This window comes from Apodemus sylvaticus, chromosome 21 (genome assembly GCF_947179515.1).
Source record: "Apodemus sylvaticus chromosome 21, mApoSyl1.1, whole genome shotgun sequence".
Classification (NCBI taxonomy): Eukaryota; Metazoa; Chordata; class Mammalia; order Rodentia; family Muridae; genus Apodemus; species Apodemus sylvaticus.
This window is the reverse complement of record NC_067492.1, coordinates 14,352,692-14,379,646: the sequence shown is the minus strand read 5'-3', so window position 1 is coordinate 14,379,646 and position 26,955 is coordinate 14,352,692. Positions and strand designations below refer to the sequence as shown.

The 26,955-nt window shown below is 45.4% G+C and overlaps 1 protein-coding gene and 1 long non-coding RNA gene across 3 annotated transcripts in view; one reads left to right on the top strand and one right to left on the bottom strand.

Moving 5' to 3' along the window:
* Wwox (WW domain containing oxidoreductase) overlaps positions 1-26,955 on the top strand; it is a 925,836-nt gene that overhangs the window by 671,444 nt on the left and 227,437 nt on the right. The window lies entirely within an intron of this gene.
* On the bottom strand, positions 17,801-23,128 carry LOC127671986 (uncharacterized). The gene is made up of 3 exons (XR_007974813.1): positions 21,670-23,128; positions 19,961-20,104; positions 17,801-18,747 (listed from the first exon to the last, which is right to left on the bottom strand). It is a non-coding gene; the product is annotated as an uncharacterized LOC127671986 (long non-coding RNA).

The following is a 26,955-nucleotide window of genomic DNA, read 5'->3' as shown; positions in this document are numbered from 1 at the left end:
TTTCCTGGGATTCAGTGTGACTTGGTGTGTTTGTCAGCTTTCTGTGGCTAGGATAAAATACCTGAGACAAGCAGCTTACAGAAGGAAAGATTCCTTTCCTTTCCTTTCCTTTCCTTTCCTTTCCTTTCCTTTCCTTTCCTTTCCTTTCCTTTCCTTTCCTTTCCTTTCCTTTCCTTTCCTTTCCTTTCCTTTCCTTTCCTTTCCTTTCCTTTCCTTTCCTTTCCTTTCTTTTCCTTTCTCTCTCTTTCTTTCTTTTGAATGTTTTGATACATGGTCTTACTGTGTAGCTTTAGTTGGCCTGGAACTCACTATGCCAACCAGGCGACCCACCCGCCTCTGCCTCCCGAGTGCCAGGATTAAAAGCATGCGCCATCACACCTGACTTCTTCTGGCTAACAGCTTCTAAGACCTCATCCTATATTTCTTTGCTATGGGTTTGTAGGGAGGGACAGCACCAAGTAGTGGGACTGGATAGCAGAGCAATGCTATCCATTGTAAGGCAGCTCAGAAGGAAGGGTGAAGAGAGAAGGATGGGAGAACAGAGAAAGAGAGAAGGAGGGAGGGAGGGAGGGGAGAGAGAGAGAGAGAGGTAGAGAGAGAGAGAGAGAGAGAGAGAGAGAGAGAGAGAGGAAGAGAGAGGGGGAAAGGAGGGAGGACTCACAAAATCTTCATTTATCTTCCTAGAAATGACCCCTGTTATTTCAGCTTTCCTTTATTGGCGCGAGAAAGTAGATAGGTGTATTGATCATTTTTCTATCGCTGTGATAAAGTGCCACAACCAAAGCAACATAAAGAAGGAAGGGTTTATTTGGGCCTACGGTTCCAAAAGGAGAGGAGTCCGTGATTGTGGAACAGAGGCATGGTGGTAGGAACAGGAAGCAAGTCTTTAAGCTCTCAGGTCTCGCCCCCAGGCGTGCACTTCCTCCAGCAAGACCACGCCCACTGAACCTCGCCAAACAGTGCTGCCAAATGCATTCCGAAGCCATAGTCTATGAGGGACACATCTCGCTCAAACCACCATACTAAGCCACCTTCAGTCAGAGGTGTAGAGTCCTCCATTGAGCGACAAGGTAAGCAGCCATGTGCCACAGTGTCCCCTCCCACAATAGGTAGCCAGCTGCCTCTTTCTGGCCTCGCTGTCCGAGGTCCTAAAGTTATGGCTTCTAACCACCTTCTGTCGACTCTAGACACTGGAAGGCATACGTCTTTCTCACCCCGCCTCGTCTCGCAGCCTCCTAGACCCCTCTCTCCGTCTCCAGGTACTTCGCCTCCATGAAGTGTCAGCCCTGAGTGGTGTGAATGCTCCTAGTTTTAAGAGTGCAGAGGGTACCCGGTCGGGGGGGGGGGGGGGCAGGGGGGGAGGGGCTGGCCTGCTTGCTTCAAGTCTTCCAAAGTCTCCTTTGTCTTTCACCGGAAAGTTAAAGAGAGATGGAGACAGAGAGAAAGTGTGACCTACTTTTCATTATCAGCCCCATTTCATCTGCAAAACACGACTTTCCTCTTCTTATTACGCTGAGCATGAAAAATAAAATGTTTTCCAAAAGACCTGGCTTCAGCTGTCGTGAGGACGGCCGGGGACTTGTTCAGAACTCCCATGAACTCTGTGAACAAATGACTCCAATTTTTTTTCCCCTCTAAAACCACCATAATTGACTTTCAGCCCGTTCTCACTGGCCGTGAATAATACGTGGGGGTACATTCCTCCAAACACCAGCATCCAGGGAGGACAAAAACCCTCTTTCCACCGAGCTGTTTGCATGATCTGAAGCTTTCCCCAGTCCCAATATAGGTGACATTTCCAACCAGATTTTGTGCTTATCTCTACATTACACCTTGTAGCAGAGGGGAGAGAGAGGACTCCTTGACATCTTTTTGAAGAATGGCGCTCTTTAAAAAAACATAAGGGAACTTTTTTTTTTTCAAACACTGTAATGAGGGTATTCAAGTCTGCAGGCAAAAACAGAGCTGTTTGAAAAGACATTAGCCCGGAAAGCGCGCTGTGCCAGAACAGATACAGCCCAGTCAAAAGGCCTTGCTTCTCTTGCCTTTCCCCCTCACTGAAATCAACCACTAATGAAAGTTCTCACTGACACAAGCCCAGCTCCTGCCGATGGAGTCAAGATCAGGTTCCCTCAGCCCATGGAAGACAAGAAAATGAACAGGACATGTAAGTCTGAAGGCATTTAAAGTCTGAAGTAATAGTAACAATGGCTGCGGTATCTTATAATTGGAACTGAAGTGACCGGTTCCAAAGAGTTTTCACGGTCATTATCTTAATTGAGTCCCATAATAACTTTGTCACGTGGACTGAGCAGCTCCTGTCCTCGCTTCCTCCCCCTTCCCCCTCCCCCCCCCCCCCCCCCCGCCATGAGAGAAAGGAGCGTGGAAGGTGGTACAGACTATGGATGTGGCGTCAGCCAAGGGTGGTAACAAGGAGGAAGGTGTGTTGGTTACCTCTCTTGTTGCTGGGACCCAACACCAGAAGTGACTTCAGGGAGAATGCTTTATTTGGGCCTCTAGTTCAAAGAACTATGAGCAATCGCTGGGTAAGGTAGGGAGGTTTGTTTGTCTTAGTCTACGGAAGTGGTTCTCAACCTTCCTGATTCTGCATCCTTTTAATACCATTCCTCATGCTGGGGTGACCCCCCCCATTATAATTTTTATTCCTATTTCCAAACTGTAATTTTGCTACTGTTATGAATTATAACGTAAATAGCTGTGTTTGCCGATGGCCTTAGGTGACTAACCTGTGACAGGGTGGCTCAAGGGAGCATAAGAACCACATGGTGAGAACCACTGGCCTAGGGTGGTTTTGACCAGGAAGCAGAGAAAGGGGAATGCCTGGGCTCCGCTGGGAGTTTTACTTTTTCTTTTCAGTCCAGGACCCCAGCCCATGGAGTGAGGCCCCTAACATCCATAGTGGGTCTTCCTTCCTCATTAGACCCCTGGAAAAGCCAACGATGTGCCTCATTAACTCCATGGATACTTCTCTTCCTCCTCCCCCTTCCCTTCTCCACCCCTTTCTTCCCTCCCCTCTCCTTCCCTTCCTTCCCTTACTTACCCTTCCCTTCTATTCTTTCTCCCTCCCTCTGTCTCATCCTTCCCCCCCCCCCCCCAGGCTGGCCTCAAACTCCTCATCCTCCTGTCTCTACTTCCCAAGTGCTAGGATCACAGGTATATGCCACCACACCTGGCTGATGCCACACCGAGGATCAAGTCCAGGGCCTCCTGCATGCTAGATGAGCATTCTATGTACTGGGCTATCCAACTCCAGGTGTTTCTTAATCCATTAAGGCAGATATTAGAAAGTAACCATCAGACATTACTTCCCGTTGAATGTCTTTTGAATACTGATGATTTTAATTAGTGGAGGACGGGTCTAGACTTTCGGTAGGATCTTGTTAGGAATGAGGGAACAACCTCATCCGTGGATGCAAGTCTGACAGTGTCCTCATTTCTGATACCAAAGGCAAATTTGGAGGGCATCCTCAAACTAACTAGAAAGACTAATAAGGTTAACTGGAGACTGCTAAGTGCAGTTTACTGCAGGCCAAGAAGGGCACAGATCACAGTGACCAAAAGAAAGAGACACAGAAGGCAGAATCCAAGATACTAGCGATGGTCAGCTTCTACCATCCCCTCCTATGAATTGAGGACAACCCGTTTCCTGGTATCGGTATGTGACAGCACTCTGGAGTGGTGCCAGCCATGGAAGGCCAGCAAAACCCAAGGTCCAGAGTCTCTACTGAGTCTCACTTAGGTGTAGTTGATTGATTGATGATTGAATGGTTCGATGATTGACTGCTACAGAGTTAACCTGAGCCTCCAGGACATATATGACAAAATGTTCTTCACCCTAAACCTAATTGTTGGTGTTTCTTCAATGGCCGATCTTACCCTAAGACTTTATGGATGGATTGCCACCACCATCACCATCATCACCACCACGACCACCATTACCACCACAGCCACTGTCACTATTGCTACCATTACCACCACCACTACTGTCACCACCAAGTAAGCTTAAAACCAGATTATTCCATAGGGTTCCCTAAATGCTATGTAAATATATATTTAAATCTCTGTCACTGTTTCTGTCTCTCTGCCTCTTCCCCCCCTCCTCTGTTGGGACAACACATGTGTGCCAGAGCCTGTACATAGAGGGTCAGATGGCCTTGGGTATCAGCCATCATTGTTTACTTTGAGAAAGCATCACTTGTTTTTCATGGTGTTTGGGGATTCTCCTATCTCTGTCACCCGCCTCACAGCAACAGAGCCAGGATTAGAGATGCACCCTGCCACACCCAGCTTTTCACCACCGTTAGGATCCAAACCGAGGTCCTCACTCTTAGGCCTCCCACTGACTAGGCTTGCCAGGCCAGAGCATCTTTTTTTAAGACCACTGTATCACAGGACTTGGCAGTTGCCATGTAGACCCATGTCTTAGTATACAAAGCATCTCTAGTGGCCCCAACATCCACTGGGCTCTCAGTATTCGTTTTATAAAAGTGAGCACAGTCTTCAACCTCGGTAAGATGTTCCCTGTCACCAAGTCCACTTTAGGCCCCACCATCAAGGCACATCCCTGTTACCACTAGATGGCAGCAACCAGGATTGAGAAAACAACCCCTCAACTGTTCAGAACATAAAAGGGGGCCCTGAATGGCAAGTTCCTTTTCTCCACAGGGGGAAAATACCCAGCACTATGCATCTGCATGAAGGTGCCTGTCCCAGGGTATTGTGCAACTAGCTTTGGTTATTGCAAGACTTGACAGAGGCAACCCCAGGTGCTGGAAAGAGACAGGCTCTATCCACCAGAGAAGCCAGTTCTTAATGTTGTCTCCAGCTAGTTGGGGGAGCATGAAAATGTCACACTGACCCACACCAAAGCCCATCTTTCCCTCCCAGTGAAGGAATCCAGTGTCATTTAACTTTGAGCAGGATTTCCAGTGCTTTAGATAGTATGATGTAGAAACCACTGGCATTTGAGCTTTGATACCAACAGAGCAGGTCTAGGTCCCTTGAGTCTGTGTGGCCTTGGCCAAGTCTTTAATTTCCCATAGTTTTCCCCCTTCTATTGCATGTGAATAAGGAGTAATAACCCCAAGGACACAGTTGGTGGGTAGCTCCCAGCATCATCTGTGATAGGACATGCCAGGGCCCAGCAATGTATTAGCCACATAACAGACTGACAATCTTATTCCGTTGTTACGACACGCGTCTGTCTCCAGGTCTCTTTGCCACCTCTCTGGGTGAGAGATTGTCTTATCCCCACACTGTCCCAGCATGGAGGCCTCAGCCTGGCCTGTAGGTGTTCAGTACCTGTGTATAAAATAGAAAAAGTAGATAGATTTGCATCACAGAGGTCTAATAAATCCCAGCACCATGGACCACATTAGTTGATCTCCTATTTGCAGGGTTTTCCTTTAAATCTAAGTCAGAGGGAAGGGTGGTAATTAAAGCATGCTTGCCAGACCCAACTGAGCACTCTTCCTTGGTGTGAGGCTTGTATCTTTTGTCCCTGACTTTCAGTCTTGTCCCACTGCCTCCCCTGAGGTCCCAGGACCGTCTCTCTGAATAGGCGTCTTTCTTTAGTGGTCAGATTAAGTGAGGATTTCTCTTACTACTTGTTTTTCTTTCTAGCTGCGATGTTGTAGTGAATGGATTCTTCTGCTCCTTTCCCCCACACATCCTTAGCTGCCTCCCATTGCTATCATTAAGTCGCTAGGATGTGTGTTTCAAATTAAACCAAAGGTCTTGTGTGCATTTAGATCTTGCTAAAATTCATAAATAAAAACAGAAAAAAAAATCACAGTCCCAGATCCCAGATACTTTGTTCTCCTGTCCTTTCAAAAGCCCTTTCTTTGTCCCTGTGTATTTGTGCATTCTTCATATTTGAGTTTCATTTAACCCCTTGAGTGTAAAAACAAAGTGTTAGGGGGCTCTGTTCTCACTATTCTTTTTCTTGACCTGAAGACCGATCATTTTAGATATCGGATGCTTTAGAGGAAGGACTGTTGAAACAGTTATCAACATACTTCCTAAATAGGTGGCATGAAGGAAAACTTGAGAGGAAGAGGCTTTGACTTACTGGGAGAAATAAATGACTGAATAGGCAAAATAAAAGCACTTGGTAAACCCGGGTCCGTTTCATCACCAGTTTTATGGGCCGTACTTCTGTGTCGCTGTAATGCCAGGGATAAAACACGCTTTAGGCCATCATGCAAAACCCAGACTTGGAAAATGAAAAGATATGAATTTGAACCCGAGTTTTCCTGTCAAGAGAATTATGGTGTATTTCCAGTCCACTGCTTCATTTGAGTTAAATTTACTATTATTTTCCCCTAACAATAATAACAACAGCGCAGAGTCCTCTAAGTCAAGATGCTTCTTATAAACCTCATGTGTTTATAAATGTATGTCTGGCTGTATATATGAACTGTACTTTCTCATAGAGTTACATTAGATTTTTAAGGAATTTCCTTTTGGCTTTCAAATCATCACACAGAATATCGGAGTAGGCACCGTGTCAAAATAATCAAAACGTATTTAACACTCTCTCGAAAAATCCATTTAAAAATAAGAACAAGGTCCAAGGATGATTTTCAGACCATAAATTGAAGTGTAAATATTCAAATTATTTTCATAAACTATTCAGTTCTGTTGGGCTTTTATGCTATCATACAGTGATTTTTTTGTATTTAAGTTTTCCAGCACTCCTCTTTTTTAAGAGCCTCAAGTGTCCCATAAAAAGCAAACACTTGAATTTTCAGTTTCTAGGTACTGCATATTTTCCCTTCTGCTTGCCTTATTTTTATAACGGTGATTTATATGGACATTACTAAAGAAAAGGAAAGGAGGATTTTGAAGAGGAACTGCTATATAACACTGCTTAAAAAATCTATTTCCAATGCTAAGGAGCAGCCTGGGGGTGAGGGTGGGGGTGGGGGGGGGATTCTGGCACTGTATCAGAGCACGATCCAGTTTCCGAAGCCGCCATTCCTGAGTCACTATCTTCCAAAAATATTTATTGAGCCTAGCGGAGGAGGGCAGGATAAGGGTGCCAGATGCCATTTCCATTTCCAGGGGGTGGGAGGAGGTTGGAGGGTACAGAAAGGCCAGCAGGGACTGCTTGTTGGGGTTCCTGGAAGAACCACCATGGAGGAAAGAGCTAGAAAGTCAGGCCTGGGGGTGCAGGCCTGTAATCCCCAAAAGCTGGGAAGCTTGAGCATGCAGATCCCAAGTTCACAAGTTCCAGGGCAGTCTGGCCTACTGAGTGATTTCAAGGCCAGCCCTAGCAGCTTCCCAAGACCCCCAGCTTAAAATAAAGAGGAAATGGAAGGCTAAGGTTCAGTGACCAGCTGCTTGCCTGAGATGGGAGACCCTCGGCTCAGTCCCCACTACTGCAAAAAGAAATGAATACCAAACTAAATATGTGAAAAGGAAAAAAGAAACAAAAATAGGAAGGAAGGAAGATAGAAAGATAAAAAGAAGAGAGAGAGAGACAGACCAACAGAAAGAAAGAAAGAAAGAAAGAAAGAAAGAAAGAAAGAAAGAAAGAAAGAAAGAAAGAAAGAAAGAAAGAAAGAAAGATTCAGACAGACAGACAGGCAGACAGACAGACAGACAAACAGACAGGCAGACAGACACACAGGCAGACAGACAAAAATTCCCATGGTGGAAATAATAGCAGGAGACAACCAGGGGTCTGGCTGAATTGATGGGACCCTGACTTCAAATGATAAAAGTCATGAAGGACCATCATTGGGAAGTATCATCCTGCCTTCCCCAAAGTCCCAAAGACAAGCCAACTTTCACCCTGAGGGAATCAATGCGTTTAGTGGGCTTGTCCACTGGGTGACAATGATCCTGGGTGAGCGCCTGTCACCAGGAACGTGGGTGATCCCAGATGACCAGCACTGAGGCTGGAGCATCCCCTCCCTAGTCTTCCTCTCCCCTGGAAGATGGGACCCAAAGGCCACCTCTGTGCGCAACTATAGCTGAACTGTAAGCAAACGGCCTGAAGAGTGTCTGCTTGGTGCCAAGAAGCAACTTTCCTTTGTGGCTTCTGACCCGGCTCCTCCTTGAGTTCCTGTGCTCATTCCCCTCAATGATAAGCTGTGATCAGGACAAGTAGCCAAATAAACTCTTTCCCCATAGGGATGGTTTAGATCACAATTTTATCACAGCAACAGAAAACAACTTAGGATACTTACTGAGTAGATTTATTGGGACAAAGAACAGGATGGGAAGAAAATGAGAGAGAAAAGTGAAGGAGAAACACCAAAAAGCTCTGGAAAGTTCCGGGCTGCCACTGAGGTAACCGCCCTACACATCTTCATTGCGTGCTCTCTGTTCGTGGATCAGAGATGAACCCACCTAGAACTTTGAGCCAGACAACAAAACTGAGCTAGACACAGACACAGAATGATTTGCTGATCTGGATGCCTTCAGTTCAATAGCTGAGTATGACTGGCCTTGTGTTTAAGGACAAAAGGGAGAAGCCAAAGACCATCTTCTCAGGGTCTTAAGTCTGGGAGACCTAGAGTCATGTAGATGCAGGTGTTGAGGTAAGTAGACAAACCCTGATGTGGAATCTGCAGACGCAGCATTATGGGGTGGGTCTGGCTGGAATATAGAGAGACAGGGGTTTGGGTTTAACCAGTTGGACGACACACAGAAAAGAATTTATAGAAGAGCAGGCACTGAGATGAAGGTTGAAGGTACTTCCAGCTGGCATTGCTCAGAGGTCTGGGGACTTGGACCACAGTCTTTCAGACATACAGAGGGTCAGGGAGCTGCATAGAAAGTAACAGCATGGAAACGTGTCAGAAGGTGTCTGGGTGTGCCTACCCAGCTGCTTCTTAACTGACCACTCGATGACCCATCCCAGGTGCCCCTGTGGGTTATTTTTCCAGCCTGGTGTTTTTCTTCATATAGACTGGGGACTATGCCTGGGTAAGAACGCGCTGTGTAAGGGAGTTCTCCTGCACCTCACACTACAAATGTGCAAACCAACAACCACAGATAGATCCCAGATGCCGCTTTCCTGCTCTTGGCATCCTTGAAGTGGGCCCTGCTGGCAGGCACACCTGCCAAAGAAAATGCCGCCCTTGAAACGCTCCCGGTGTGGTTCTCAGTAGGTGCCAACCAAGGAGGCTGGAATTGCTGACTTCCCTGAAAGAGAAGACGGGGCTGTGGTCACCAGGGTGAAGTCCCTCCACAGGAAGACCCAGCTTAATTAAATATAACGTCGTCCACATCACAGAGAGCCCACCCCACCTGTCATTCACAGCTCAGGAAGTACTGGTTTCTAGGAGGGACCTTCCCAGAAGGGAAGTGACTCAGGTTGACCCCAGGCCTCTCCCAGAGCTCAAAGCATACAAAGTGAGATGCCAAGAGGCATTGGGAGGTCACCTGGTCCAGCCCTCTTGTCTAGAGGACAAATACTAGCTACCAGCAGAAGAACATAACGGAGCTGACCCCTGCTCATTGTCCCTCTAGGTGACAGACTCTACTAAGAGTTTCTACAATATAGGAAATGAGGTTGGAGACTCAAGACTCAGGAGCCAAAGGCAGTTCTTCCCCGGGGTCAGTTACCCACACACGAAGCATGCTTAGGAACTGGGGATATAGGTGAGTCGAGAGAGTCTTTTCCTAGCATGCAGGAAACCCTACTGACCCCAAGCATCACACAAACAAGGAGTAAAGACCACTGTATAGTCAGGGCTCAAGAAGTAGAGGCAAGAGGAATTTCAGGTCACTGCTTCGTGGAGAGTTGGAGGCAAGCCTGGGGTGGAGATGTTGTTTAAAAATAAACACAGGCCCGTACACATACACACACATGCATACATAGACTCTCTCTCTCTCTCTCTCTCTCTCTCTCTCTCACAGACACACACACACATACTTACAATACAAACACACACCCATCAATCTTAGGAAATAGCTTCTTAAAAGATAACACGTTAACATGATGCCTCAAAAGACCAAAGTGACTGGATAACGGTAGGCAAAGGGAAATTAGGAAAGGTAGTATGAATGACCTGCACTTTGAAAACTAACTCGTCGGACTATTCAAGCACACAGAATAAGTCATGGGGGAGGAGTGGACCCTGTTTCTGTGTGTTCTCACCCCAGCAGCCACCACTCAGACCTTGCAAGTGCAGACACTTGAATGTCACCACCGAGAGTTTCTACTCATTCCTTAGCGGTGAGACCACAGCAGATTGAATGAGACAGTATCAAGATTTAGGATGTGTGTCTGGAAGATTTAAAGGCAGGTATATTCAGGGTAGATTTCAAGGAATAAGGGATAGCAGTCCAGAGACAAACTTGAAATCCCTGATGGCATTTCGGTGAAGGGATGCTATAGGTATAAATCCAGTTGACACGGTGGGTTTGGAGAGGAGAGATGGATGGGTACTGGATGGCAGAGACAATTTGGACTTAGGTGCTGATGGTAGAGAAATAGGCCGTGATGACTTTTGGTCTGGGAAGCAGAGAATTTAGTGGTCCATAGAATTAGGGAAGGTAAGATACGAACCACAGCAGGGGAAGGCATTGAGTTTCATGGATGATTTCTGATACTTGATGTATGTGTCTTCCATACCTTTGCCCTGATCCTGTTTAAAAACAAACAAAACTCCTTGTGCGGTCCTCCAACAAATGACCACAAACCTTTTAAGGGCATCTCCTCAGCACAGATTAGAGTTCTTAATATTGAGACATATTATCCTTGGGCTTCACCACACAACACACAGAGTGCTTATCAACAGGAGCTAGCAGCAGCAGCAGCAGAAGCTTGTAAAAAGGCCAGGCTTGGATGTTAATGTGCTATTCAGTAGGACCTTCTGATTTCCTGGCTGGTGTGCTCTGGGAAAAGCCCATAGACCGCATCAATTTTAGACTGAGCCTGGGTTGCTCTTTTTCCTCCTGGTGTAGAAGTCCACTCACCCTAGGCAAGGAGAGAATTTGGACAACAGCTCAGCAATTATTGTTTGCAGCAAATGACTGCAGCAGATCAACCACAAGTTAAGAAAAAGTCAGGGCTACCCTTTGAGGTATGCCTGGGGTCTGCTTCTCATCCATCACTGTCAGGATCATATGCAATTCCAGATTTCTGTAACTCTTAAAGTATTGCGGGGTGCCACACGCTAAATGGAGGCTGAGGGGGAAAGCGTTCTGCCTGCAGCTCAATCTCATAAGGATTCTTTAAAAGGCATATTAATCCACTAGTAATCCATTTAGATTTTAAAATAACAGCCACATACATTTGGTACAATATGTATCCTACCTGGTCCAAGAAAAATGATACAGAAATGCAAGTTTAAACTACAGGAACTCCTCAGCAGGCTCATAATCTCCTCTACTACTGTTTTTGTTAAAAAAAATTGCTACATCAAGTATCTATCAAGAGGGAATATGTGAGTCAGGTATGGCACACTGCAGTAATCCCTGCACTCAGGAGGTGGATGGAGGAGGATTGTGAGGTCCAGGCTAGTCTGGGCTTCATTTGAAGATCCTGTGTAAACATGGAAAGTTAAAGAGCAGGAGAGAAGGTTTGTGGTGTCTCTGAGGGCAGGGAGGGAGGCACAGGCACGAGAGAAAACTTTTCATTTAACATTTCAAATTTACTACCCAATTACCAGAATAATACTCCGACTTATTAATGTGCCCATGTTTTCAATTATACTGATTTGATGCAGTAAGAAGACATATTATCAGTAAGACATCTGAGTGTGTGTTTTCTGTCATTATGCAAATTAAGTGGAAGGTGCTAAACACATATATCTTTATTTTAGGCTTATATATATATATATATATATATATATATATATATATATATATATATATATACCCAGCACTGTGTTATCTATGATTTAAATCTCAGAGGTATCTTCTGATCTTTGCAGATGGTTCGGTGGGTAAAGTGCCTACACATATGAGGACCTGAGTTCAAGTCCCAAGGACCCACACAAAACCCAGAAACAGGTGGGGTGAGATGGCACAGAGGGTAAAAGCGTATTTCTGAAAACTTGATAGTCTCACTTCCATCTCCAGAGCTCACATTAGAGAGAGAAGTGATTCCAGAAGGTTCTCTGATCTCCACAAGCACAGTGGAGAGCGCACACATCTATATGCGCACACAGCACGTCCACACATACAAATAATGGTATATGAAGTTAGAAGCTAAACAGCCCAGACATGGTAGTGCAGATCTATCATCCCACTGTCCCAGTGGTGAGATGGGAGGCAGAGACAGGAGAATGCCTGGAAGTTCATGGGACAGCCACTCTGGTATATGCAGTAGCAGACATCAAGTTGAGCCTCCTTCTGACAAGATAGAAGGGGAGGGCAGAGATAGTCTCTGACCTTTCTACATCCTGTGGAACCCATGCACCCTTAGTCACACAGACACATACACATACATACACACACACACACAGATACACACATATACACATATACACACAGATGCACACACACAGAGATACACAGTCACACAGACATGCAGAAATACATATACTTAGCAGACACACACACAGAGATACACACACATACACATATATACACACATCCAGAGACATACAGACATGCAGAGATACATACACTCAGCACACACACACACTTTTAAAAAGTTCTTTCCTGAGGCCCTATTATCTCATAGTCACTGTGGCAGAAACAGGTAGCCTTATCAAGGCTGGGCAGCCAGCGGTGGGGCTGGGATTCCCATTTCCCGTTTAGACCCTGGGACTTTGAATCTTAGGTCCTGCGATGTCATCATCTTACATACTATGTCAGGAGCCTCCCAGATTATTAGGAAGAATGAGGATGGCTGATTTGAGAGGGATTGTGAAAACAGGAATATGAGATTTTACACATTCTCTGGAGTGTGCGTCCCTGCGTGTGGGTCCGTGCTGACCACGCTCTGCTTCCCTCCTTTAGTGTCTGGGCAATCCTTCAGCACCTGACCTCAAATCACATCAACTGGTACTGCTGGCAGGATTTGCTGAGCTGCTAAGAACTTACATACTAGACACTAGCACTGTGTGAGGAAGTAAGGACCCTCAAGCTCTTCATCCTGTGACCTGTCTTCCATCCTGTGAGCTGTCTGGGTGTTCATCCCATGACCAGTCCTCCACAGCTGTCTGGGTGCACCTGTACCACCTGACACTCAAAGTCTGAGTGTTCAGGTTTGCCAACACCAAGACTCAGAAGTACTGCAAACACTGACAGTCATTGTTGGGCCTAGCCGTCATTCATTCACAGGGTTAACCGATGACTCCTGGGAAAACAAAGGACAACAAAACAAAAACCCCTCTGACTTCTAGATGACACAGCCCCTTTGCAGGGTGAGCTTTAATTTTCCAAATTTCATTTCATCCCATTTTGAATTAATGGCAACCTGTCTTACTTCCTATTTTCCTATTAGGGTGACATGGATCTGATGACCTGTTTAACACTGAGGCGTAGTTATTGATTTTGAGATCTCTACACACTTTTGCTTTAAGTTCCTTGTCTTGTTAGAAAGGTCCATGGTTATCCAAAAGCTTGAAGCTTTTAAAAATAACGTGATTTCCATCCCACTATACAAAAATATTTTTGAGGTGGTCGTCATTTTATTTGGGCCATGGTCTTTAGAGACTTGGGACAATAATATACTTCTATCTTATGCAAATATATGCAGATCTTAAAGCATCCATGCATGTATTACACACTTTATAAATTCGAGTAATAGAAATGTTCGTGTCTATAAATAGGTAGAATAAGGAGTATACATTCTGTATAAAATAACCTCTATGGTATTTGTTTACCCTGATTTTTTTTTTTTGATTTATGAGTCTTCACTGCTCACTATAGAAGAAAATAAATATGCAAAAAACACTGCTGGGCTTTTAATGGGGTGCCTTCCCGTCTTAGCTCAGTGTTTCTCTATGGAAGCTGACCTTGAAACTGCTTTTCAAACACAAGTCAAAATATGCAAATTCCAGACTATCTGGATGAGAATCCCGTGTTGAGTTTTTCACATTCACATTTTTTTTGCATTATTTTTATCCCATAGCCTGTCTTTCACCTGCTCAAAATCCATCCCCACCTGACTGAGAGGAATGTGGCGGTTCTCCCAGTGTGCCAATCCTCCCAAGGGAGATTTTTTTTTCTTTCCTCGAGAACCCATGACTTCCAGAATCAACAGTATTCCCTAATGCAGGGTACCCCCATTCAAACTCTTTTTCCAAGTCATGCTTTTCCAACTAGTTTGTAGAATCATAGGTTTCAATGTGGCTTCTTCATTCATCATTAATTCTGGACCACCCCCACCCCACTCACCCCCCCCAGTCCCCACGCCCATCCCCGCTCACACCTGCATATCCCCTCCCCCCTGTTTTCAGATCACAGACATTCTTCCTCTGTTTTGCACCTAGAACCTCTTCTCCCTACCCTACATTCCCTCTCTCCCTCCTAAGTTTGTACTCGCATTCAAAGTTCAACAGATGAAGCTAAAATGATTCGACATGGGTTGGGAGAACATGGATGATCTTTATCCTGGGCCTGTATCACCTCGCTCAGTATAATGTATTCTAGTTCCATCCGTTTTCCTGCAAAACCCATAACTTTGTTTTTTCTTTGCCTCTGAATAAAGTTCTCTTGTGTCAGTGTCCATTCATCAGGCGATGGACATCTAGGCTGATTCTTTAAGAAAGTCCTTTTTAGCTATCATAAGATATTTCTTGTCCAGTGGCCTTAAGTCCTTTCCTTTCACTGTGCACACCAGCTAGGGTCTGTGTGTCATTGTACTGTGCCTTTTGTCTCCTCACTCAGAGTCTTCGGTGATGCTGGCCGGTGTCACATGCGGCTCTCTTCTAGTAAGTCACGTGGCGCAGGCATTTGTAGTCTGTCTTCATGCTGGTCCTGTCCATTTCACCGGATCCCAGAGAAGCCACTTTCAGTCCTCTGCTCGTATTTCATTAGGGTCTCGCAGAGCCTCAGTGGCACGGGGGCATATATATCACCGTTGTCTTCTTATGACCAGAAAGACTCACAACCATGAATTTCACTGAAGTTTATGATTGGTCCCTGACTACTTCTGCCATCACATTTGGCAGAGAATCCTCTTCTTGCAGTTATACGAACAAGCACATATTCTGAACTGATGCATGAATGAATAGGAAATACATGGGTTCCAAAGGATAAATCTCTCGTGTGCTAGAGAGCGACTCAGGGCAAAATGTTTTGCTGTGCTGTTACTGGAGGATTGAGCCCATGGTGTAATTAATGCTGCTAGGAGCAGAAGGACCTCAAGGATGTTGGGAGTGTTGATTGTTTCTTCATTTTGTTTGTTCAAGTTCCCCAGCTTTGTGACAGTGATAGTCACAGAAAGCCCCAGAGATGGAGCATTAGCTTCTGTTCCATGTAAGGGCATTGCAACTCCTCCAAACATAGTCCTCCTCCTCCTCTTCCTCCTTCTCCTTTACCCTTCCTCTTTTTCCTCCTTCTGCCTCCTCTCTCTCTCTCTCTCTCTCTCTCTCTCTCTCTCTCTCTCTCTCTCTCTCTCTCTCTGTCACTCTCTCATCAATAGAGGATGAAAACATTATTGGATTCAGGAGTTCACAGGAGTCCTGGGTGTAGCTGGGGACTGGTAGAATAGATTTATGAAATGGACCATTTCAAATGGCGTTATCTCCCCACAGTGAGGTACACCTTTCATAAATCATGGGCGAGTGCTCCGAAACCCAGCATTTGTTATTCCTGCAGCAGCGTGTCTTTGCCACCCCCAGCATCGCAGAGGAGTTGAATGGCTGGGGTTACCTTCCCTAGGTTTGAAAAGGCAATTCATCCCCCTACAGAGAAACTGCCAAAAGAAGAAAAATTATAACCAAACAGAACGGTACTCCATAGCAGCCAAGGAGTGGGTTTTTACTGCTGGGTTTTTTGTTTTTTAATCTTGGTTTTCTTTTTGCTTATTTAGGCCTTAATTATGGCACAAGTTTAAAAAAAATTGGCTAATTTTCACCATAATCCTTGTGCTGTATAGGATAAAGTAGGCGAGCAAGGAAGAGCGGGAAAACAGGTGGCTGGGTGCCAGCCGAGCTTGACTTTCCGCTGTCACCCAGCGGTGGCCCCTGGAGACCTGTCCTGAGGTCGGTCACATTGTGCATGATTGCATTTTAAACACGGGGGCCTCCTTCCCTCCCAGTAGTCAGATCTGACTGGCATGGAGAGGCACAGGACATCCTTTTTCACGTACCCTGGACGCTATAAGTGTCCCACCCAGTGGCAGTCAGTCTCCATAGAGCTCCCAGTTCCTCACACGCTATCCCGTTTGTTCCCTGCACCCGGGCCAACACGGGATGAATTACCCTTTGGTAGAATTTAATGAAGGGCCTCAGTCCTGTCTGATTAAAATCATGTTCCAGTCTCTGAGATCCTTTCATGCTCCAGAGACCAGCTAGAAGGCCAATGGTCAATTTCCCCAAATCACGATAGCAATAAAGAAAAAAAAAATTGGTATCTTTTCTTCCCCCTCTTCTCTTACCTTTCTGTTTTTGAATTAGGAATGAATTAGTAAACTGCATACCAAAATATATTCTATCAGACACTTAAGGAAAAACTTTACTATTTATTTTGACTCTATACTCAAATCCAGCCACAAAGACAGAAGTCCCTCTGCCTCAGCTTTGTAGCTCTGGGATTTCAGGCATGAGCACTATGTCCAGTCAGAAAGTTACATTTTAAAACTAGTTCCATCTCAGGCAGTTGGAAACATCCTTTATTTCTCCCTTGCATGAGTAACCTGAGAAAATACAAAGGTGAATGCCGGCATGACCTCAGTTTCGATGACCTGAACCCAGCGATCACAATTTAAGTTTCAATTTTAATGGAAAAGCCCTCATTGAGATTTTTGGAGGTGTCACTGTGAAGGCAAATGAGTTCTAGAAAGTGAGAGGTCTATTCACACACTTCAGTTCTCTCCACTTGCCTGGAAGGGATGAATTCCAAAGCCGGTGGCTGAGGTCCCAGGTCAAGAACAGCCCTTAGAAGATGTTCTTTGTTGTCTTCCCCTCCCCCCAGCCTATCCACCCACTCCTCTTACCCAGGCATAGATGTCCATTTGCAAGCATACATTAGCATAGTCTTTCTTCATGTCAGAGCAGCTTCAGTGTGGAGTTTAACTCCTGTCAATTCTGTCTCCAATTTGGTAAGATGAAGACAGTGACGGGCAACTCCTGCACAAGTGCTACCGAGGTGGCTAGGTGGGTAACCTCATCACTGCTGAAGTAGGAGGACCAGAGTCAGAAACCCCAATGTCCGTCTGAAAATCTAGGTGAGGTCATGTGCACGGATAACCCCAGCACTATGTGGAGTGGAGACAGAAGAATCGTTGAGGCTCACTGTCAGTCAGTCTAATTTCAGATACAGTGAGAGATCCTGTTTCAAAAGTATAAGACGTGTAATATATATAATAATATATAAGGAGTGTAAGTATATTAAGTATAAGACTCCTTTGGTCTCGGGGTATTCTCTGTCTCCCTCCCTCTTACTCCCTCTCTCGCTCACACACATACACCTGTATGTATGTGTGTGTGTGTGTGTGTATACATACATACATACATACATACACAGACACACACATATATAATATCTATATCACATAGATAACGAATCAAGGGAAATCACATAGTGGGAATTTAGAACAACAACAAAAAAACAATTGCCATTTGCACAATGTTTTCTGAGTGAAATACACTTAGCTGTGACTTTTTATTTGTTTTATTTTTTTATTTTTTAGACAGGGTGTTGATATTTTAGCCTAGGCTGTCCTTGAAATTGAAGTCCTCCTGCTCAGTCTCCCACGTGCTGGGAATACATTAAGTTTTATGCTCTATAGATAACTTCCCATTTTTCCTACTTATCTTTCAAGAACAACATCTGAGTTAAGTATCACTATACCTGCTTTCCGGATAAGGACAATCAAGTGCATTAAAATGAGAAAAAAAAATGCAACCCAGTATGGAAACCCTGGTCTCTTTGATATTAGGAGTTTGCTCTTATTCATGACCTGTTCATCTCCCGGGTCTGTGAAATGACTCTCTGGTGGTCCAGAATAGTGCCTCACTTCTGAATTTGTGACATAGTGTCCTAGAGATGATATCACCATCATGGGGACCCAGCGTCCCTCTGGCCTTCACCTTGGGGCTGATATCCACAGTCACTTCAGAGTTTTGAATTTTCTTCTGGGGAAGAATCTGTTCCTAGCTCCTCCCGACTGATAGTTTAGAAGCTCAAAAGATGATTTGAGGTGGGCGGTGCAGGGAAACAAGCCATACCAACAAACAGGAGGGCCCTATTGATTTCTGAGAATAGCTTCCTGTGTTTTTCTTCGGCACATTATGCCCAGGGATGGCATCGTTGTATTTGGATTGGCTTCTGTCTCTTACCATTGCAGTACAAAAAAGACATCCTTCAGGTCCTCTTCTCTACCCTCTCTGCCCAGACAGACTTGACCCCATCACTGAGACTACCCTCTACTTTCTCAACACCAGTATTTTCCATCCTCTGTCCTGGTGAGTTGAGGTCATTCCTCGTTTCTTCCATTTGCTTGACCATTAACTCCTTAAAGAAGGAAACTGCCTCTGCTTCCAGATGCTCAGGATGCATGTTGCACCAATGAACGAGGTCAGTTCATAACCAGATGATGAAGTCAAGGTTGCACTAATGCTGCACCTGTAATGTCCTCAAAAGCCACTGGAGGGGGGAGGGGGGAATCATCATATTACTGTTTGTCTCCGATTTATTTTGTTGCAGTCAAAGCAAGTTTGGTAACCACCTATATAACCTTGAAGTTGATGAACTGAACTGGATGGTCTTGTCCTAAGACACAAAGGGGAAACTTCTTTTTGTTGAGATTTGTTGAAGAGTCTCTATGGAAGCAAACATGAGCTAGAAGTCAGGAGATCTAGCCATGCACTCCTGTCTATTTGCCCAGAAGGGATTAATTTTAAATCCCATGGTTGAGGTCCCAGGTCAAGAACAGCTCATAGATGATGAATTCAGTGACTTTTTCCCAATTTAGAAATTATGGCAGGCCACTGGCCCAATGGCCTGATTGAGAAAGTATGAGATGAGAGCTTACATCTCACATTATCTGGGGAGGGTCATCTGATGACACCCCAGGAACCCCAGGACAACTCTGATGCTTATAAAATAGGCCCTTGACCCAACCCTTATTGATAAATGACCATGGACCCCCCCCAACCTTCAAGGATGGAAGTATGAATCTTGACCCCAATCATTCAACTAGATCCACAGCAGAGTGAGGGAATCCTGTCTCCTAGGTTATAGTCCCTGCCAGGCCTGAGAATTGATTTTTATTTCTAAGGATTCTTTTAAAGTTAGAATTTTTTGACCCTTCCTGTAGTCCTTTTTCTTTCTCCCCTCTATTTTCCTAAAATGTCTCTGATTTGTTTTATTTATTGCTTCCTAATATCTAGAGTATTATTGTTCCTCAGGGCTTGTGCTGAATGTGTGTTACGTTGTCTGTATAAGAAGCTGGCCTCGGCAGAAAGTGGGTGGAACAAAGTCTCAGTTCAGAGCTACTGGGTCCAGAGTCTATCCTGGCTTTTAATTTAATATCTCTCATGACCTTGAATACATCATTTGGTATTAATTTTCTCATCTGTTCCTCTGAGCTACTTAATATCTCTCACCTTCTTCACAAGCTTCTTGGGCAACAGAGCTGTATAATGCTCTAAATGAAGCTGTACACTAGGAGTTCACAGTGAGATAATTGATTTATTTATGTAAGGTAGTGATTCAAGATATTCTTCAAATAACTGCACTTTTCATTTCCTCCTCTAAGAATGGAGAGTCAACTCGGGCCATTTTCCATTCTGATTTTAGAGAGTGTAGGACTTCCCTGCTTAGCAGAAACTCATCCTTTCTTTGAAATCGCATTTACCTCTGCATGCAGGTGCACTCCTGTGCACACAAGGAGGTCAGGGACAACTGGAAGTCTGGTCTCTCAATCCATCACGTGGCTTCTGGGATCAAACTCGGGTCCTCAGGCTTAGTGGCAAGTGCCTTAACCGTCGAGCCATCTTACCTGTCCCCCAGAAAAACCCTTAATACATATCTATGCCAAAAGGAGAATAGCCTTCCACCCAAGTGCGGGTCTCATTGCCCCGTCTTTCTCCTTCTCTCCTTCCTTTCCTTCCCCACACTACTCACCTCCCTCTCCTGAAGCTCAAGAGGGCAGGGCAATAAACACAATCAATCAGGAGGCAGGCACAGAAAGCTCTTAGGTGCATTCAACAGAAGGGCCCTACGCATTGAAGGTTTCATAGACCATGTTCATGAGCCCCTAGTAAGATGATCCAAAGCTAGACTTGGCCTAAGAGTCACAGTGGCAGGGGGACCTCAGGGGAAAGAAGACACCAGGTGGTTCTGTTGTCTCTAGTACTGCAAGTGTTAGTCTAATTGGATTAGGAGGCAATCCTCTGTCCTTTGTTCAGTAGGTTAAAACATTCTAAAAAACAAACAAACAAAGAAAAAAGCAAATATCTTCCCACTCAGTAAAGCCCTATATGGGAGAAAAGGAAAGAAGAAAAGAAAACACATTAGTCTTCCATTAAAAAGGGATTTTTAGGGTTGGAGAGATGTCTCAGTGGCTAAGAGCACTGGCCGCTTTCCTAGAGGACCCAGGTTCAATTCAGAGAACCCACACAGCAGCTCACAACTGTCTGTAACCCAAGTTCCAGTGGATCCAACTCCCTCACACAGACATACAGGCATGCCAGACACCAAATGTACATATAAATACATTTTAAAAATGAATTTTGGAGGTGAGTATCAGGACAGAGAAAAAGGAGAGAGGTGATTGGAGAATAGGTGGAGAGAAGGTTTATGGGACATATGAGGAGGGGGGAACTGGGAAAGGGGAAATCATTTGGAATGTAAACAAAGAATATAGAAAATAAAAAATATATAATAAAAATATTTAATACATTGGTGCAAACTAAAAAAAATAAGAATTTTAAGAAGTCCCCCAATAGCACAACAATGAAATAAATTTGGATAAAGCAACTAGAGTCCTAAAAATGAGCTTGCCAAATTAGATAGATAGATAGATAGATAGATAGATAGATAGATAGATAGAGTTTTTGAGACAATGTTTTTCTTTGTAGGTCTGGCTTCCTGGAATTCACTCTGGAGACCAGGCTGGCCTTGAAATCACAAAGATCTGCCTGCCTCCACCTCCTGAGTGCTGGGATTAAAGGCATGCGCCATCACTACCCTGTTGAAAATTATTCTTCCTTAAACCACTTAGTTCCTTTACTTTGTTACTGCCCGAAGCAATAAAGACAGGAAAACTGCCATTAGCTTCAAAACCTTATTTATTTGTCTGTCTGTCTGTCTATCTTTCTATTTATTTTTATTTATGCTTCTAGCTACGTGTGTTATGGAGCAGGTACCTCTCCCTTTGGAGGTCAAAGGAGATGAAGGGGGAGAGGGGGGTAGGGGCGGGGTTTCCTCTTCCTGCTTGCAGGGGCATGGCAACAAAGCCAGGGAACAAAGGGTACAGCATGAGCTTGGACTGGCCTTCCCCAAAATGGCAGAGTTACCGATGGCAGCAGGGTTGCAGTTCAGTCCCTAGTGATGCCCACTCACCTCACAGGGCACAATCTGACACACGGGCCAATCACGCACCAAAGGAGAGTGCTTGCGTTGTCCAATGGAGTGATTGTGCTGCGTCCTCTTAACTCCTAGAGAAGCACCCTAAAGACAGCGCGCCACCTCCGTGCTATTTATAGCCATTTGTACCTCTTGCCTCTGGGACCTAAATTGGAAACCTAATTTTAGATCCATAACAGCCAAAAGCTGAATTTAAAAGGAAAAAAAAAAAAAAAAAGGCTTCCGAGGTAGTGCATAAGCATCCTCGGAACAAGTTCAGGTTAATTTACCTCACCGTAGATATTTAATTATGTCATTGAGAAAACACCAATAATTAAATCATTATTTCTGAGGTTGTTGGTTCAAGGACGCTTTGGGAAGAGTCAAAGGCAGAAGTGGGGGAGGGGTTGGTCTAGAGCAGGGCTGAGCTTTGCCTTTCCAGTAGAGGTCAGGGTCACTTGGGGCAGCCCAGTCACCCTAGGCCCTCACCCACGCTGGGCTCTGGTTCCTGAATATTTCTGAGAACGATGTCTGCTTGCCTGGCCTGCAGAGGAACAGAGGCATGAGGCTTCCGCCTCCTTCGCATCCCACCTTTTAGAAGTTTTTAGTGTGTTGCACGTAGCATTCAAACCTCACGGTTCCTAAGGTCTTTGCTGGGCGGCCAATCAGAAAAAGTGAATTCTCTCCTGAATGAAGCAGAATTAAAACTCTGACGGCATTTGGCTTCTGAAATATGAGGGCTCCTGAAAGGCCCCAGTCCACGCTGAAACTCCTGTTACCTGCTACATAGGTGCCTGGGACAGCCTTGCCCAAAGTACTCTTTCTTGCCATTTCTCCCAGAATGCATTGCAGCCTACAGTAGGTTTTCAGAGAAAAGTAGGGAGACCTTAAAAGCCTAAGAGGAAGTGAGATCGGAGGCAGAGCAGGGGCAAGGAGAGAGAGATTCCACACCGTTGCAGGCTTTGCAGGGGGAACTTGGGCCAAGAAACACAAGCATGATCCGGCTAGAAGCTGAGTCCTAGCTCTGGTGGACAGAGAGAAACAAGGACCGTCATCTTACAAATGTGGAGAAGATGGGGTCCTCGGTACTGCAACCATGAAGAACTAGGAAATCCTTCAGATACCCTGGGAGAACTGGGAAGTGGATTCTCTCCTCAGGAAGGAAAAAAAAAAGCTATCGTGGGCTTTGGGAGTCCCTCAGCAGAAAACCCAACTGAGAGCCAGGCTTGATGGCATAGCCCTGAGATCTCAGCTACTCCGGGGTGTGAGGCAGGCCCAGCAGTGGTGGCACACGCCTTTAATCCCAGCACTTGGGAGGCAGAAGCAGGCTGCTACTGAGTTTGAGTCCAGTCTCTTCTGCAGAGTGAGTTCCAGGACAGCCAGGGCTATACAGAGAAACCTTGCCTCAAACACTCACTCCCCCCCAAAAAGAGGGGAAGGGATGAGGCAGTAGGGATTACAAATTCAAACCCAGCCTTTGGAACTCAGTGAGATAATATCTCAAAAGAAAGAGTAGGGATTTTTTTTTTTTTTTTTTTTTTTTTTTTTTTTTTTTTGGTATGTGCTGAGGGTGTAGCTCGGTGGTAGAGCATTTAGCTAGCATACAGAAGGCCCTGAGCTGGGTCTCCAATACCACAATAAACAAAGCAAAAATGAAAGAGAACCCCTCCCAGTCTCACCTTCACCTTGGTGCCCACACTTCTGTGCCACCGTGAGGATACAGTCATAACAGGAGAGTTGTTCTAAGTAGAAGGCAAATCTGATGATAACAGCTAAGCACACTGAGACATAAACGGAGTTAGGGCTCTCTGTGGGGTGAGCCCAGCCAGCCTTCAAGCCTATCTGGCCTGTCTCCCCATACATTATATTCTCTGTACCCCCATCCCCTCTCTTCTACCCCTCCCCCAACGGAACGGCCCTATTCACTCGTTGGAATCACTTATTTGATTATGAGCATGTTCACAGTCCCCCCACACCCTCAGCCTAATCATTGCTTTTGACTAAGCCCAGCGCATCACGAAGAACTACGTTTAATTTCACAGATGAACACATTCTATTCTCTGAATATCCCATTCCAGGCCCCACTCTGCCTCTCCCTATACAGAGCACGGAGGTGTAGGTGGGGGTCTCTCCTCGCCAATGGAATGCCACCTCCGCCCCAGGTCACCCTGTGCAGCAAGAAGGCGTGTTCAAAGCTCTCCCGCGGGGCAGCGAAAGCTCAAGAAATCGCGAACGGTCCACTGTGGCATGCCTCGTCCCAGTGTCTCTCCAAGTCTACTTGTCAGGGCTAGGGCGAGCCGGCTGCCATTACATTTGGAAACTGTGGCCTTGATGCTTTTTATTTTTTCTTCTTTCAAATTCCTGTCACACTACATGATTCTCAATTCCCCGCCCCCAGTTGAACCACGCTGACGCTCCTTTGCCGCTCTTAAGGTAATCAGACTCCGGAGCATGGCCGATGATGGCCTCTCCACCTAGTGAGCTCACCCCACCTGCCTCCCCAGTCTCGTTTCTAATGGCCTCTCACTTTCGCTCCCCACCTGCCCCAACACCCACTCTCTTTCAGCATTCGCACTTTTCTTCTCACCTCTTGCCACAGGGACCGTGACCATGCGTCAGCCTCGTTTGGTTCACCTCCATATTCTCCCAGTTCTCTCTCAGCTTTTCCTCCTGGCAGCCATACCCCAAGCTCCAGTAATGCATTTGTATCTTACGTTGAACTCATCAGGGGGTCTTCCCCCACCAGATAGCTGTCTCGACAGGATGAGTGTTCGCAGATGGATTTTTAGAGTGGGCGGGGCTGCTTAGCGGTCCACAGATCTGTATTAGACTTGTAACTGGGCGGACAAGGCCAGGCTCCCAAGGCACAGGCTCGGGCTCCGGGAATCGTTCTACAGAGAGAAGCACGAAGCAAGGGTGAACAGGATCATGGGGCTTCCTAGATAACACAGCACTTCACAAAATCCATGTGATGCTGGCGGACATCACCCCTTCCCCTGAATTTACTTGGTGTCCTTGGATTTCCCCCACCCCCAACAGGGGTTGTCAGGAGTAGTTGTGAATATGGCCCATATGCAGAGTTAGCTGATGCTAGACTCTCCTATCTCTAGAGCCTCAGTTCAGCCTTGGTGCTACCTATGCAGGGTGAATGCCAGATAAGTATCATTCTGCACTCGTCCTGCCTGAAGACTGTCTTTGGCCCACATCACAGGAGATGGATGAACCAAATGAATAGTGCAGACCCAATGGCCGCGGAGGGGGCGGGGGTATCCTTAACCTACTTTAGAGAACAAACTCTTTTTAAGGGCTCTGTGCACTAATTGTATGCAAATGGGTGCTGCTAATTGCAAACACACATTCAAACCCAGTCAAATTAGAAAGCTATTCATCAACGGTCCCTTTAGGACCCCTGCTCCGTTCTCTGCAGTGTAAATTGCCGTTTCACGGCAACACAGGAACACATCATCTTTCTCACCCAGGGCTCTGCCATCAACTTCCTCCAGAGAAGTTGCCCCAGGAGACTCAATGAGGCCAGAGACTATGTTCCACTCTCTGTTGCCACAATGCCCAGCTCAGCCCAGCGGGTACCACACTTCAAAACAAACACTTAGAGAGGGCCTTCCTGCTCGGTGGCTAGCATCTCCATGAGCAGGGACTGCATGCATGGATGCACACACACTTTCTTGGGGGAGCCTGCTATCATCTTGCTTCTCCATGTGAGCCAGCTGCCTCCTTCCGTCTCAGCTCAGATTCCACCTGCCCCATACTGTCCAGCTGGGCGTGATCAATCCAACCTCTGCTCTTCTGGAGCCTTCTATCCGTTGTATTTATTTGAAACTCTCCTCTCACTGCCTTATATAATATTTGTTCTTAGACATTAATTCAGCAGTCATTTTACTGATTACTTCTGAATGTTAGTCTCTGTGCAAGATGCTGCAGGGGACAAAAAGATGGACACCATATGGTCCTTGCTTTCATACATTATTTATCCTATTAAGTAGTGACATAAGGAAAGGCAAGGACCATGTCTTACTCATTTTCTAATCTTCTTTTCTTTTCTTTTCTGTTCTGTTCTTTTCCTTTAAAAATTCCATAAAAGGCCTGCTAGAGTAGGCAGGATTGCTTAATTTTTGGATGTCTGCATGGAAGGAGGGAAGGTTAGATGATTGAATACATGGATGGGTAAGCTAGTGGATGGGTGGATAGATTGTTGAATGGATGGATGGCCAGACAAATTGATACATGGATGGATAGGTGGGTAAGTGGATGATTAGGTGAATGAATATATGAAATGACGGGTAGTGTATCAGATGGGTAATTGTACAGTTAAATGGATAGTTGGTCAAATGAGTGGATATATGTGTGGATGGATGGATGGATGGATGGATGGATGGATGGATGGATGGATGGATGATGGATGGATGATGGATGGATGGATGGTGGATGGGTAGGTGAGTGCATGGATAATGAACAGATGGATGAATGGATGAATAGATGGGTGGATGGATGGATGGATGAATGAATGGATGATGGATGGGTGTGTGGGTAGATGGATGATGGATGGGTAGGTGGATGGATAGATGAATGGATGGGTAGGTGGATGAATGGATGAATAGTTGGAGAGTTGAATGGATGGATGCTCAAATGGCGAAATGCATAGATAGATGAATAGATTAGATTGATGGATAATGGGCTAGTTGAATGGATGGGTAGCCAGATGGGTTCAAGGTTTGATGAGTGGCTGCCTGCCTGGAAAAAATTATGTATAGGGAGGTAAATGGTAAAATGTTATATTTTACTCTCTGCAGTCATATTCTAATGGCTTGCCAAAAATGACATAGTCACCAAAATGTCCACAATCCAATATGTCCTAAGGAGACACCAGTCAACTACCAAGCCCAAGCAGTTGGCAACAGGGGCAGACAAGATACAGACCAGACCTCACTGAATTCTGTTTCTAGAAGCAAAGGCACATGATCATTTAGGGAGAAAAGGTTTGTGGTGGTGTCAGGACAAAACACATACAGAGAGCTGCAGAATGTCTCAATTCTCTGTCATTGTGTTTCTATGATCAAAAACCAACTGAGAGGTGAGAGGCAAAGGTTGTATTTGGTTTTCCTGAATATAAAGGGAGACATTACATTTGTGATCAACCAAAGTAGAGACGTCAGGTATCAAAGACAGATCTGATAGACCCTTGGGGCTCAAAATATTCAGTGGGGCTCCTCAGATAACCTTGTCCCTCAGGATCTGAGATAAATTATAATCATAATGGGAAGTACA